The sequence below is a fragment of the Mustela erminea genome, chromosome 11 (genome assembly GCF_009829155.1).
Source record: "Mustela erminea isolate mMusErm1 chromosome 11, mMusErm1.Pri, whole genome shotgun sequence".
In the NCBI taxonomy this organism is placed as follows: Eukaryota; Metazoa; Chordata; class Mammalia; order Carnivora; family Mustelidae; genus Mustela; species Mustela erminea.
Window position 1 is genome coordinate 89,797,982 of NC_045624.1, and position 14,252 is coordinate 89,812,233.

At 44.1% G+C, this 14,252-nt stretch overlaps 1 pseudogene; it reads left to right on the forward strand.

Annotated features, from left to right (window-relative positions):
- Window positions 1-4,967: 4,967 nt before the first annotated feature.
- LOC116568780 overlaps window positions 4,968-14,252 on the forward strand; it is a 48,026-nt pseudogene continuing 38,741 nt past the window's right edge.

A 14,252-nucleotide genomic window follows, 5' to 3' on the forward strand; every position in this document is an offset into this window, starting at 1 on the left:
TGAGCTGTGGAGAAGCGAGATTGGGAAGAGGAAGCAAGGAAAGGAGAGAGGGAGGAAGGGAGAGAAGGGTGTGGGAAGGGGGAAGCAAAGGAGGGAGTTCCAAGCAGGGCCCTCTATTATAATCTTTGATGGTCTGTCTGCTGTCGTTCTTCGGTGGGAACATCCTTCTACACGTAATGTGAAGGGAGTCGTGGGAGTCTTTGATGGACAACTCAGATTTTTACACAATTTATTCAAGTAACAGATTTCCTCAGCTTCTGTAAAAACAGGCATGGAATTCTGATTCTGTGACAAATACAGACCTGTTATGTAGCTCTAAGAAAAGGGTTTTAGGTGCACAGAATATAGCTAGAAGGAGGCAGTATAGGAAATCACCTGCATCAGGGTTTGGCACACTTTTCCTGTAAAAAGATTGATGGTAAATTTTTTAGGCTTTGTGGTCGATATTGTCTTTACTGTAAATGCTCAGTGCTGCTGTTGTAGCTGAAAACAACTATAGATCGCATATGAATGAATGAGCATGGCTGCGTCCCCCCCAAACCATTTATGGATCCTAACATTTGAATTTCATGTAATTTTCACTTATCCTGACATAGGATTCTTCTCTGATTTTTTTCCTCAACCATTTAAAAACATGAGCTAAACAAAAAGGCAGAATTTAGCCCCCGGGGGCTGTCATTTGCTGACCCCCGGTTGTGTTCAACGTCATTTCAGAAACACCGTGGAATCCTTCTACTTGCTTCTGCCCAAATCCTAGGATCCCACTGTGGATACTTGAGTCCATTAGTTTAGGGTTTTTGGGTTTTGTTTTTGTTTTAAGTAGATATAAATTCCCCTTGGGGAGGCAATACTCCCACGTACCAGCCTTTATGTTGCACTTTATAAAGTTCTGATTTTCAGTGGATTTTGACAGGCAGAACATGGGAAGACAGTAAATGTCCTCGGGAGGAAAGAAAAGCTCTAGGAGTGTGGACAAGAGGAAAAGCCGGATTAATGGGACATTTCTGATGGCAAGAGGTCTCCTCTTTTTCAAAATCTGGCCTAACATCATGGAGGCTTGAACAGACTTTCGAAAAGAAATTGATCAAGAATGGACAGCCCAAAGGTGATGTCCATAATAACCATTTGAAGAGAAAATCTAGGCTGTAAGCATCAATTTCCACCAGGGCTCTGAGGAAGCTTGTCTAAAGACATGTGGGAGCACTTGCCAACACCTACTTTTCCATTGACTTATACTCTGTGGACGTTGTATTTTGATATAAGAAAACTCTGTTTAAGAAGCCACGGGTATAAAAGACAATAGCGTTATCTTCTGCAGTAGATCAGATGAAGGGCTTACACTCAGAGGCAGTCTCTAATGGGCTTACCCACGTGCTATTTCCCAGGACGGCTTCTGCCCAGCACGGACCGACTAGCCAGCCACGTGAGGCTATGGGGCATTTAAAATGCGGTTCCTGGGCGCCTGGGTGGCTCAGCGGGTTAAGCCACTGCCTTCAGCTCGGGTCATGATCTCAGGGTCCTGGGATCGAGTCCCGCATGGGGCTCTCTGCTCAGCAGGGAGCCTGCTTCCTTCTCTCTCTCTCTGCCTGCCTCTCCAACTACTTGTGATTTCTCTCTGTCAAATAAATAAATAAATTAAAAAAAAAAAAGATAAAATGCGGTTCCTCCCAATTGATAAGTGCGGTCAGGTATAAAAAACACACTGGATTTTAAAGACCGAATATAAAAAATATGTGAAATATCTCACTAATAATTGTAAAGTATGGGTTTTATGTTGAAATGACTACATTTAAAGAATTTGTTTATTTGAGAGAGAGGGAGAGAGAAAGAGAGAGAGAGAGAGACTGGGAGCTCAAGCAGGGGGAGTGGCAGAGGGAGAAGGAGAAAGAATCCCTGCTGAGTGGGGAATCTAACGCAGGACTCGATCCCAGGACCCCGGGATCATGACCTGACCTGAAGGCAAATGCTCAACTGAGCCACCCAGATGCCCTGGAATGACTCTACTTTAGATACATTGGGTTAAATAGAATGTTGGCAAATGAATTTCACCTGTTTCTTTTTACTTTCCAAAATATGGCGATTAGAAAATAGAAAATTTCACCTGTGCCTTGCATTTTGTTTTGTTGGGCAATCCTGAACCTGACTTTGAGCTGATAGGTAGCAGAGGGCCATGAAAAAGTACTGGACAGGAAGCCGGAGGCCTGGGTCTTACTCTTACTCTGTTTCTTACTCGTTTTAGGACTTTGGGTAAGCCACCTATTTTAATCTTCAAAATCTGAGCATGGAACTAGATGATCTCTAAGGCTTCATCCAGATGGGGGAAAAAATAATTCAGCCTAAGAGCATTCTTTTTTTTTTTTTTTTTTAAAGTAGACTCCACACCCAGCATGGAGCCCAACCTGGGGCTTGAACTCACGACCCTGAGATCAAGAGTCAGATGCTCCAACCCCCTGAGCCACCCAGATGCCCCCAGGCTATGAGTATTCTTATCATTTCTCTATTATATATTATTTTTTTATTTCTGATCATGAGAAGCTAACATTCTTCCTATACTTATCTCCAAGGATCTTGAAGATAAAACTATAAGCCACTTATAAAATGCATCATTTACCATTCCAAAGAAAAGGTAAGAAGATGCCGTTTGATCATTGAAGTGTTGGTGTAATTGTAATAAATTCTGAGATTCTCTGGACCTTCCTCTGCCACATCCTGCCACCTTGCCCAACGTCTGGCTCCTCAAATGGGCAGACACTCGGCTGAGAGGCTGGTGAGATTCATTGCCACAGCTTTATCCAGCGATAGCTTCTAGCAAGGTCCAGATCTCCCTGCTGCCACTGGCTTGAAATCGTCTCTGCTCTTCTTTCACCTGGGCAGAAATTACAACATTCCTTGGATGCACTTGAGCTCACACCCTGTGTCAGAATTATGAGTCTTTGAAGAAATAGAGATAAAGAGGAGAGATCCTTCTCTAGGAACAGAACTTAGAAACAGTTAATGAAGGGATTCTTTGGGTCTGAAACCCCAAAACAATTTTCCTTGTTACTTTGATTCAATGGTCACATATATAGGTCTAAATCTTACTGTAACCCATGATTTTTGTTTATTATGTTAATATTCCTATTTATCCATAATTACATATTTTTCTATTTGTTCATTTTTTGTTGGCTACAGCCTTGTGGAAGGTGTGTCTGAATTCAAACCTTACTTTGTTTCCTTGGAAAGGGCAGGCTTCATATGTATTTTTCAAAATAGTTTTTTTTTTATTTTCAAGTAGTTTCAGATTTACAGAAGAATTGCAAAGATAGAGAGTTCCCATGTAACCGACACCCAGTTTTCCCTAGGATTAACGTCTTAAATTAGTATGATACATTTCTATTAATAGATAATATTAGCGCATTATTACTTAGAGTCCACACTCTCTTCAGATTTCTTTAGTTTTCCTAATGTCCTTCTTCTGTTCCAACGTCCTGCCCAGCATACCTTATTACATTTCACTGTCAGGTTTCCTTTGGTTCTCTTGGATGTGGTGGTTTCTCAGACTTTCCATTTATTTGTTTGTTTATTGAAACTTGAGGTTTCTCTCTCTCTCTCTCTTTTTATTTCATTATTTTTACTATTTTTAAAGCTTTTATTTTTTAAAAATTTTATTTATTCATCTGACAGAGAAAGAGCCTAAGCAGGGGAAGCAGCAGAGGGAGAGGGAGAAGAAACTCCCTGCGGAGCAGGACTCGATCCCAAGACCCCAGGATCATGACCTGAGCTGAAGGCAGACATTTAACCGACGGAGCCACCCAGGCACCCTGAAGATTTTATTTTTAAGGAATCTCTACACCCAACGAGGGGCTCCAACCCATACCCCTGAGATCAAGAGTCCCACACTCCACCCGCTAAGCCAGCCTGACACCCCCTCTCTGTCTTTTTAAATTGAACTATAATTAACAGACAAGGTTAAGGGTGCCTGGGTGGCTCAGATGGTTAAGCATCTGCCTTTGGCTCAGGTCATGATCCCAGAGTCCTGGGATTGAGCCCCGCATCAGGCTCTCTGCTCAGCGGGGAGCCTGCTTCTCCCTCTGCCTGCCCCACATCCCACCGCTCATGCTCTTTGTCTCAAATAAATAAAATTAAAATAACAAACATAACAGTGTTATACTGGTGACTATATGATTTAGGGTACTCTGGACAAACTGGGCAATGGATCAGACGTACTACACACACACACACACACACACACACACACAGATTTATTTTAATGAATTGGCTGATGTGATTACAGAGGCTGGAAGGTTCAAAGTCCAAAATCCGTACAGCAGGCTGGCAGGCTAAATACTCAGGCAGGAATCTGTGGTGCGGTCTTGAGCCAGAATTTCTTCTTTCCTGGGAAACCTGGTAAGGCCCTTGGCAGATTGGATGAGGCCCTGCTCCCCTTCTAATCTCCTTTATTTAAGAAGGGTCAATGATGATAGGTGTTGACCACAGCTAGATACAGCAACACCAAACCAGTTATTTGATTAAACAATTGGAAACTGTAGTCTCGCCAAAGGGACACAGAAAACTAAGCATCACAATTATCTTAATGTTTTGGGGTGTACTCATCAGAGAATTTGTACAGGGTTCCTCGACTGGGATTTGACTGATGCTTCTCATGATTAGAGTTGGGTTATGTATTTTTGGGCAAACTAGATTTTATGGGTCAACGGACTAAGGGGTGACTGTGGATGGGTTGTTTGGAAATAGGTTTCTCAGGAATCTAATGTTGGCCTGCGCCCTGGAGTGAACGGTATATTCCTGCGATGGCCTATCCTTTGTATTCTGCAGGAATGCTCCATTGGACCGTCTGACTATTATTATTATTTAAACTTTAAAAAAATCCCACTATTATTAGCATTATAAAGAGTTACAAAATCAGTACCGAATGTCTTGAAGACACTTTACCCAGCTTCCTCTAAAATTAACGCTGTGCTCCCTCGATGACTGAGTCCAAGGCTGGGGTGAACCAGGAGATCAAATGCAACGTTGCAGTTGCCTGGGAGGCGGAAGAACATGTCTCTACAGGGAGGGTAGAGACCCCCTAAGGCTCGTGAAGTTCAAGTTGACATGATTGCCACTGCAGTTTGTCACACTGATGCCTCTACCCCGAGTGGGGCTGATCCTGAAGGGAGTCTTTCAGGGATCCTGGGACATGAAGGTGCAGAAATTGTGGACAGTGCTGGCAAAAGAGTCACTCAACTGCAGACAGGTGATACTGTCATTCTGCGTTACATGCTACAGTGTGGAGAATGCAAATTTTGTCTAAACCCTAAAACCTTTGCCAGAAGAGAAGTGGTACTCAGGAGAAAGGATTAAGACCAGATGGGACTAGCAGATTTCCTTGCAAAGGAAAGACAATTCTCCATTCCCTGGGAACCAGCATGCTTTCTGAACATACAGTCGTGGCTGAAATCTCTTTTGCTGAAATTGATCCTTTAGCGCCTGTGGATAAAATCTGCCTTGTGGGTTGTGGCATTTCCGCTGCGCCATCTTTGGTCCAGGAGGATTTGCAGTGGCGGCTCTCATGGGCTATAAGGTGGCTGGTGTATCCTGAATCTTTGGTGTGGACATCAATAAAGGTAAATTCACAAGGGCCAAGGAGTTTGGAGCCTCTGAATGCATTAACCCCCAGGACTTCCTACACCCATCCAGGAAGTGCCCACTGAAAGGACTAAGAGGGGGGCACACTAGGCCTTTGAGTGTACTGGTAAGGGCAAAGTCAGGAGAGCAGCGCTGGAGGCCCGCCCCCAAAGCCCAGTGTCAGCGTCCCAGTCGGAGTAGCTTCTTCCCGTGAAGAAATCGCCAAGCGCCCATTTCAGCGGGTACAATTGAAGGTATGATTAACCCTGATGTTGTGACTGAACCAGAAGTGCTGCATGTGGAAAGGTGACAAGCAGGGAGAAGATCTTCCCAGTTCACAGCCTCTTCGACTTTCTAGGCCTTCTCCACTACTATTTCTAGAGTAACTGACTCTGGGTTATATTTTTTGTATAATTCATAAATCTCTAATCAAGGACAAGGCTAATACAGTCATAAATCTGTTTTCTGAACTCTCCTTCACATGAATAATTGTCAGCTCATCAAGGAATATTCTAACATAATAAAAGCAATTTCTGTGGAAAAGAAAAAGTTAACATTGCATATGGTCATAGTACAATCACCCCAGTGAAGAAATTGATATTAGTACAATACTATTCACCAAACTATAAACGTGATTCAGATGTTATCAGTTTTTTCTACTACTGTCCTTTTACTGCTCCAGGATGCAGTGATGATGACACACAATTTGTTGTCATGTGTTCTCAGTTTCATTCACTTTGTGACAGTTTCTTAGTCTTTCCTTGACCTTGAGTCTTTCATGACCTTGAGACTTTTGTAGAGTTCTGCTTGACGATTTTGTGGAATGCCGCTTCGTTTGGCTTGTCTGATATTTTCGGATGGTTCTGGGATATTATGCTTAGGTTGAGATCATGTCTTATTGGAAACAATACCACAGAAGTGATGTTCCTTCTCAGTGTATCATATCAGGTTGCATAATGTAGCTATGTCTTTTTTTTTTTTTAAGATTTTATTTATTTATTTGACAGAGACAGATCACAAGTAGGCAGAGAGGCAGGCAGAGAGAGAGAGAGGAGGAAGCAGGCTCCCTGCTGAGCAGAGAGCCCGATACGGGACTCGATCCCAGGACCCTGAGATCATGACCTGAGCCGAAGGCAGCGGCCTAACCCACTGAGCCACCCAGACGCCCTGTAGCTATGTCTTATTAGCGGTGATGTTAACCTTGTTAACCTCGATCTCTTGGTTAAGGGGTATCTGCCAGGTTTCTCCACTATACACTTACTATTTTTTGTCTTTTTTAGTTAATAATTTCTTTTGCTGGGGAAGAGATAATTTGAGACTATGCAAATACCTTGATTTTTAAAAAAAACTTTCACCAACTAATTTTAGCATCCACGTGTGGATCTTGCCTATAGCAGTTATTACTCTGGTGTTCAAATGGTGATTTTTTTTTCCCTTCATTCCTTCTATATTACTAATTGGAATATTCTGTAAGGAAGAGTTGGTCTTTCTCCTCTATTTATTTATTTATCCAGTTGTCTACTTACATCAGTATAGACTCACATGCTCTCATTTTATTCTTTGGGTTATATACTGATTTCTTTTTAAGTTCTGTTACAATTTGATGGAGGATTTTAATGAAATGAGTGAGTGAGAAAGCAAATTGATTTCCTCATGTGCTGTTACACACCTTAATTTTCTTGAAAGGAGCCAAGATAAAATCTGAATCTCAGAAATGTAAGTAAGGAATAGATAGTCTAGTGAGGTGGTTTGAAGAGCAAATCTTCTGGAATCACACTGCCCAGGTGCTTACCCTTTCTGCATTACCTTCCTCAGCTGTAAAACAAGGATGTATGCAGTACTTACCCAAAAGGAGGTAAAACAAGCTAATATATGTAGAATGTTATTGTAATACCTGAGTATATAGTAAATGCTCAATAAACATTAAAAATAAATAATTGAAGACATGGTGAACCCTGTGCGTCATGACTGAACCAGAAAGAGTAAACCAAGGGATTACTGGAAATCATATCTTAGACTGGTCCCACATCTTGCTTGTGCTTTGCTTTCTTCCTTTATGTACTCAGTAAATACACAACTCAGAATCTGTCCTAAGATTTATTCTTTAAGGGCACCTGAGTGGCTCAGCATCTGACTCTTGATTTCGCTCAGGTCATGATCTCAGGGTTGTGGGATCAAGCCTTCTGCACTCAGCACGGAGTCCGCTATGGCTTCTTTTCCCCTCTCCTTCTGCCCCCAGCCAGTAGCTCTTTTAATTAATTAGCTAATTAATTAATTAATTAAATTTTTACCATAAAAAAGAATTATTCTTTAAATTTTCTGAAATGGATTTGACTTTGAGCAGTTGGTAAGATTATGGAATTAGAAACAAGCAAGCAGTTTCCTTAAATGTCTAACATCCCTGTGACAACCTCAGCCCCCAAAGCAATAAAACTTGGGTGTCTTTGTTAACAGAGCCAGTCGAGCTACCTTCTCCTGTCACCCCATCTCCTGCCAGTTTGGACTATCATGTTCCAGTCAACAAGTATTTATATGCACCAGTCTTTTGTAGTCAATCTTTTTATTCTCTTCTAGGATCCCTCACATGTCATTTGATGATGCCCTTGGTTCTCAGCATAACTTAAGGTCTGTCACTGTGACAGTGGGGTCTGTCACACAAAATGTTTGAGGAAGGTTCTTCTGCGAACACTACAACCCAGCTCTTCCCTGTGCCTCAGCCCCGTCCTGCCCTCCAGGTTCTTGTACTTTTTTCTGTTCCTTGATTTCACCAAGATTTGCTGCTTCACAGCCTGTGCATCTGTGGTCCCCTCTGTCTGGAGCAACTGCCCCCCAGCTCCTCACATAGCATTTATTCATTCTTCAGATCTCAGCTTCCAACATTGCTGCTGTGAGATGCTTTCCCTCATCTCCACACCTTGTGCTTTCTCGTTGATCCTTGCTCTTGTCTTTCCTAACCCTTATTACACCGTCATTATCTATTTATTTATGTGTGCCCTTTTTTGAGGCTTGCCGCCCTCCCAGAATGTCTGCTCCCTGAGGGCGGAGCCACAGAGGTTACCTGCTGTCCCCATGCTTCTTGTCCTCCTCAGTGCCCCTGCACGTGGTGCATAATGATGAATGAATGCTTCGTTGAATAAACAAACAGCCGACATCTGCAAATAAGAGTGTTCAATTCAATGTATTCCCCGGCCTTTCATTTAACATTCAGTGAATGCCTACTAGTGCTAAGTGCTGGGAATAAAAGTGGCTAAACCACATCCCCCTGCTCTGTTGGACACCCCAGTCTATGGGGACAGGGAAGTAGGCTGAGTGCTGCCCACCCCACCTCCTTGCCCCCAGAGTTTCAGATCCAAATCCCTGGAACCTGTAAATACTACCTAACTTGGAAAATGGCTCTTTAAAGGTTCAGTCTAGGGATCTGGAGGTCAACAAGAAATGGGACTTGAAGGCATGAAAGGGAATGAACAGGCAACAACAAGAGAGTAGGATCAAGGTCAGAGCCTATACACTACTAGTACTTGAATGGGAGAAAAAATATGAATTGTGTGATGTGTGAAAGGTGTTATAGACATGAATGAGTATTCTGGAATCTTGAAGGTGTTGATGACCTCTGTAAATACCTTTTCTTGAAAGACTTCTGCCTGTCTTAGAAACTTGAGTTGTCCCCAGGCCAACCCACCGGGAACTTGGTTGGTAACCCATATGTCTATGCCTGCTGGCTTCCTAGGATCTGGCCTAGGGATCAGGCTGTGTCATTTGTTTAAACTGAACACCCATAACAATAACCAAACTTTTGACCAAATCATTAAGCAATTAATCCAATGAGCACTTAATGATCTGATCCTAGTTAGGCAACAGGCTGACCATAATGAAAATCAAAATCCCTTTCTGTCACAACAATTGGACCAATCTATCATGTAGACGTTTCTTGAGATAAGCTTTTAATTTTTCAGTTATTAACAAACATCCGGTCATATTAAGCTATATAAGTCATGTTTAAAAATTAATGAGGTCAGGGCTCAGTAACCTCTTGCACCTTCATTGCCTTTTCTGGGCGTTACTGGCAGACCTGAGGCATGAGCAAGGGAGGGACAAAGAAGGAAGGAAAAACAAGGCAAAGAAAGAGGCAAGAGAAGAGGAGAAAAGCAGAGAGAAGAGCAAAGGGAGAGAAAAAGAAGAAAGAAACTATAAAGGAAGACATTTATCTGAATTTGGTCCTAAAGGTTAGGATTAAATATATTTTTTTGAAAAAGAAATTTCTTTTTTATTAGAGAGAGAGAGAGAGATACACAGAGGAAGGGGAAGAGAGAGAGGGAGAGAATCTCAAGCAGTCTCCCCACTGGCACAGAGCCCTATGTGGGGCTCAGCCCCATGACCCTGACATCATGAAGCCAAGAGTCAGAGACTTAAGCAACTGAGCCAGCCAGGCACCCCTGGGAAGAAATATTTCTAGTGATTACAGGATCCAGGCAGCAGTGAGATGTAGCAGGAAGAATGCAGTTTGATGCCAGACAAACCTGGGCTCTGAGCCCTGGCTCTGCCGTTCTTGTTGTGTGACCTTGAGCCAGGTAACCTCTCCGAGCTTTGTCTCCCTGATCCTGAGAGGTGGCTCAACAGAGAGTAAAGAGCCACGTTTCTCCAGCCGGGTTTAATTCTGCCTTGTACCTGCTGGAGGACCTTGGGCAATGTGCCTAACCTTTTAATGACTCAGTGTCCTCAGGTTCTCAAGTGGGCATAATAACGGAATCTGCTTTATCGAGTCATTGTGACTCTTAAGCAAGGTAATACTTGAAAAGCATGCAGAAGAGTGTGCTTGATAGTGTTAGTCATGAGCTATAAAGTTGTATCGGTTAGATTGAGACATATTTGTAAAAGCTCCCAGCCCAGTGCGTGGCTTATGGAGGCAATCAGAAACTGTGCATCACCTTTCCATTTCAATTCCTTAGAAGTCCCAGATGGGGGAAGAATGGTGGCTTCTTAACCTCTCTTTCTCCGTCAGGGCGCATCCAAACCCACTTGGACTAGCCTCTTCGGATTCCCCTATCCACAGCCTGGTCTCACTTGGTCCTGGGCCAAACAGATGGAGCTCTGGGGGAAAGAGGGCTTTCATGGGTTGTTTTTTTCCCCAAAGCAATCTGAAGACGAGTTACAAATGTCTAATATCTTCATGGTTAACTTTGCAACGGCTTCTAAACCTCAGGAGTTTGGGGTTTAGAGGTGGTCTGTGCATGGTATGCTGATGAAAACAATAACCCGGAAGAGAGATCTAAGTGGACAGAAACCAAAGTCAGTACTGGTAACGCCCAAGAACTGGAAGGTCACTGCAGTGTTCACACTTGTGAGTGTGGTTTGAGTACAGAACGTGGCGTGCAAGGTCAAAGCAAGTATTTCTGACCCTTTCCTCCTAATGAATGGGGGTGTACACCACACACACATAAACACTCTTCTGTTTCACACAGTTCATTAGCTGCATGAAACCAAACCTCATGGTTAAAAAAGCAGAAACAAAAGAGGCCATCCTTTCTCTATTTAGCACAACTCTTGCAGCCCTGAAGTCACACATCAGGCCGGCGTAAATGCTGAGTGGCGAGGCCTCTGGGAATGAATGGGGAGCGCTCCACCTGGTGATTTCACTCCCGCAATGAGAGGAGCACAAAAGAGACCTCCGTCCACTTCCTGCAGCCCTCGGGTCACCTCCACCTTCCTGTGATTTCCCACTTGCCTCTCCTGCCCTGCTCCAGGGTCCGTAAGAAGCCAAGAGAGATCCTCTGTGGAGCCAGTCCGTATAGATGACGTCATGTAAACAGTTAGGACGGTGGGTGGGGCCGGGGAGGTGGGGGAGAAAGTTCGAGCACGTGCAGCTGGCATTCAGCTACCAGAGTTGGCCACTTTCACACTTTGGAAGGGTAAAAGCTGCACAACTTTTGTACCTCCTCCTTGCCTCATTTTTCTTACCTCCAAAATAATGATATTGATAGAACCTACTGCCCAGGCTTGCTGGGAGGATAGAACGAGATGATTAAATAAGATCAAGTGATCAGCCCAGGCTCTGATTCAAACTTAGCAGTCAATGTATACATAGTTGCTCTTGTTTTCTTTTCTTGTAAGATTTTACTTATTTATTCAGGAGAGACAGAGAGAAAGAGAGAGACAGAGGGAGAAGCAGGCTCCCTGCTGAGACCAGAGCCTGACGCAGGACTTGATCCCAGGACCCGAGATCACAACCTGAGCTGAAGGCAGATGCTTAACCCACTGAGCCAACCAGTTGCTACTATTTCCAGTAGCTCAGGGTTAAGGTCAAATACCAGACCCACGGTGGAGAAGATTTTTTTGTCTGCCCTGGAGTGGATGAACGCTTTTTCCAATGTGCAGGAGAAATCACATTTGTCATAAATGCAGCAATGTGTTAATCACACTGCCTTTATCAGAATATGGCTATCTTTTTGAAGTGTTGACTGTGCCAGGTTATCCTTCATGAACTGCTGTCAAGGTCGCATGTCAATTGGCTTGGACTTACTGGTTAAACGTCATTACTAAATATCTACCCTTTCTGCCCTATATGTGTAAGCCAGAGCTGCCCAAAGGGGTGTGAAGACTCCTGACGAACATTTCTAGAGATAATGCGGAGAGGAGGACTGCTAACACTTGCCAAGTCCAGACTCGGGTGTGGGAGACGGTGGGGTGTAACGCAGTCATGCCTGTATTTTTACCACCCAGCTGGTCCTGTGAAGACTTTAGCTGGGGCAACATCTCCTCTCTCTTCAGGCTGGCTTCTGCTTCTCTCCTGGTCATATCCCAAGGTCCCCTGGGGAGGATGGTGGGGGGCAAGGGGCAAATTGGTCTTGTCTTTAGGGTTTTACCTCAATAGGGCACACTGGCTTCTCCTTGTCCATGCTCTGAACACCACACTGAGACATAAGATACAATCAGAGGGTAAACAGAAGAAAAAGATATTTGCTGGAGGTGTGGGGGACGCAGAGAGGCAAAATTCAGGTGATACGTAGGGGTATATCATCAGAGTGAAGAGTCAGCATGCGAAGTTCATTTGCAGGGAAGGGATCAACGTTGCCCTAAAAAATGAAGGTGGGGGACACCTCCGTGTCCCAGCACACTTTCCTAAGGGCCCCGGGAGGAAGCTGGTTGTGATGGGGGCTTGGGGAGGGGGGACTCTGGCCTCTTTGGGGATAATCTGTCTATTCTGCCCAGCTCCCTGGCCTTCAGTCTGTCTTTGTCACTCTCACTTGCAGGTGCACAGAAAGACCTCGATTAATTTTTGTTGAATGAATGAAAGACCTGGGGTTTGGTGGACTCTGTATATTAAAATTCCATTTTGTGTGTGTGTGCTAGCCAGAAAGCCTGGAAAGAGTGAGGCTTATTGCTAAAAATATATTCCCCCTGTCCTCCTAAGCGAAGTCTTAGAGGATCAGTGCAGAGGTAATGTATTTTTTTCTTTTTCTTTTTTTCTTAGAGAGAGAAGGAGAGCAAGCAGGAGCAGGAGCAGTGGAGGAAGGGGCAGAGGGAGAGGGAGAGACAATCTCACGCAGCTTCTGTGTTGACCTCGGAGCCTGAAACAGGGCTCAGTCTCACAACCCTGAGATCATGGCCTGAGCCAAAATCAGGAGTCAGATACTTAAGGGACTGAATCAGCCAGGTGCCCCTGTGTTTTCGTTTTGTTTTGTTTTGTTACTAAACTTTTCTTTCAGGGAGGTCTTGGAAGATTTGGCTCTAACTCGCCTGTAGAGGATTCATAAATGGCAAAGACACATATCACAGACTCCCATCAGGCACATTTCCTCGTGAGGCACAGACCGAACTGGCCAAGAATGCAGTAAGCCCCACCCTGAGCCAACACCACCGAGACCGTGAGATCAGAACCCACACACAGCGAGGCAGCAGGCGAGGCCCCAGGCATTTTAGGGGCCCCCTCCAGCACCAAATGCCACCCCCACCAGATTCCATCCAGCATACATCAACCACCAACCTAGACTTAAACTTAGGAGCAGGAGGTAAACACCTAGTAGGGAATGGGAATGTGGATGTGATACAAAGGACAGGAATGGAGAAGCTAGTAAATAAATTTTAACCACTGTCCCTTCCAATGTCCGGGGACAGTAGAGCTGGAGACAGAACACTTACTCATCTAGCAATGACACGGTGTTTATTGAGGGCAGGGAAGTGTTCCTCTCACTACATGTCCCGCGATTTGCTACTTTGCTGCAGGGAAATACTGGATTGCAAAGCCGAGGGCGTGACCCATTGGCAAGTGCCTGTCTACAGCGAAGGCGTGTACCTTGTGTGGGCGAAGACTGCCGTTCATGCAGTACCAAGCACACATGTTCCTCACATGCTCAGGACATTTTACCAAATCACAGAATCCAATAAATAATTCTCCACAGCCTGCAGCTACTGCTCCCTGGATCATTCCGAAGTCTGATTTAGGGCATGTGGGCGCTGACACCATTAACCACTACGCCCACGCTCCAGTCGACATGCTTCCTTTCTTGGTTTAATATGAAATTGTTCTTCCTGATTAAGGCAAAGGGCTTTTTAAAGTCTCCATTAAAAACATTTTTTTTTACACATGAATACCCATTAGTTCTGGGTAGTTTATTATTTTCCTGCACCGAAGTAGGACCCGGAGGGTA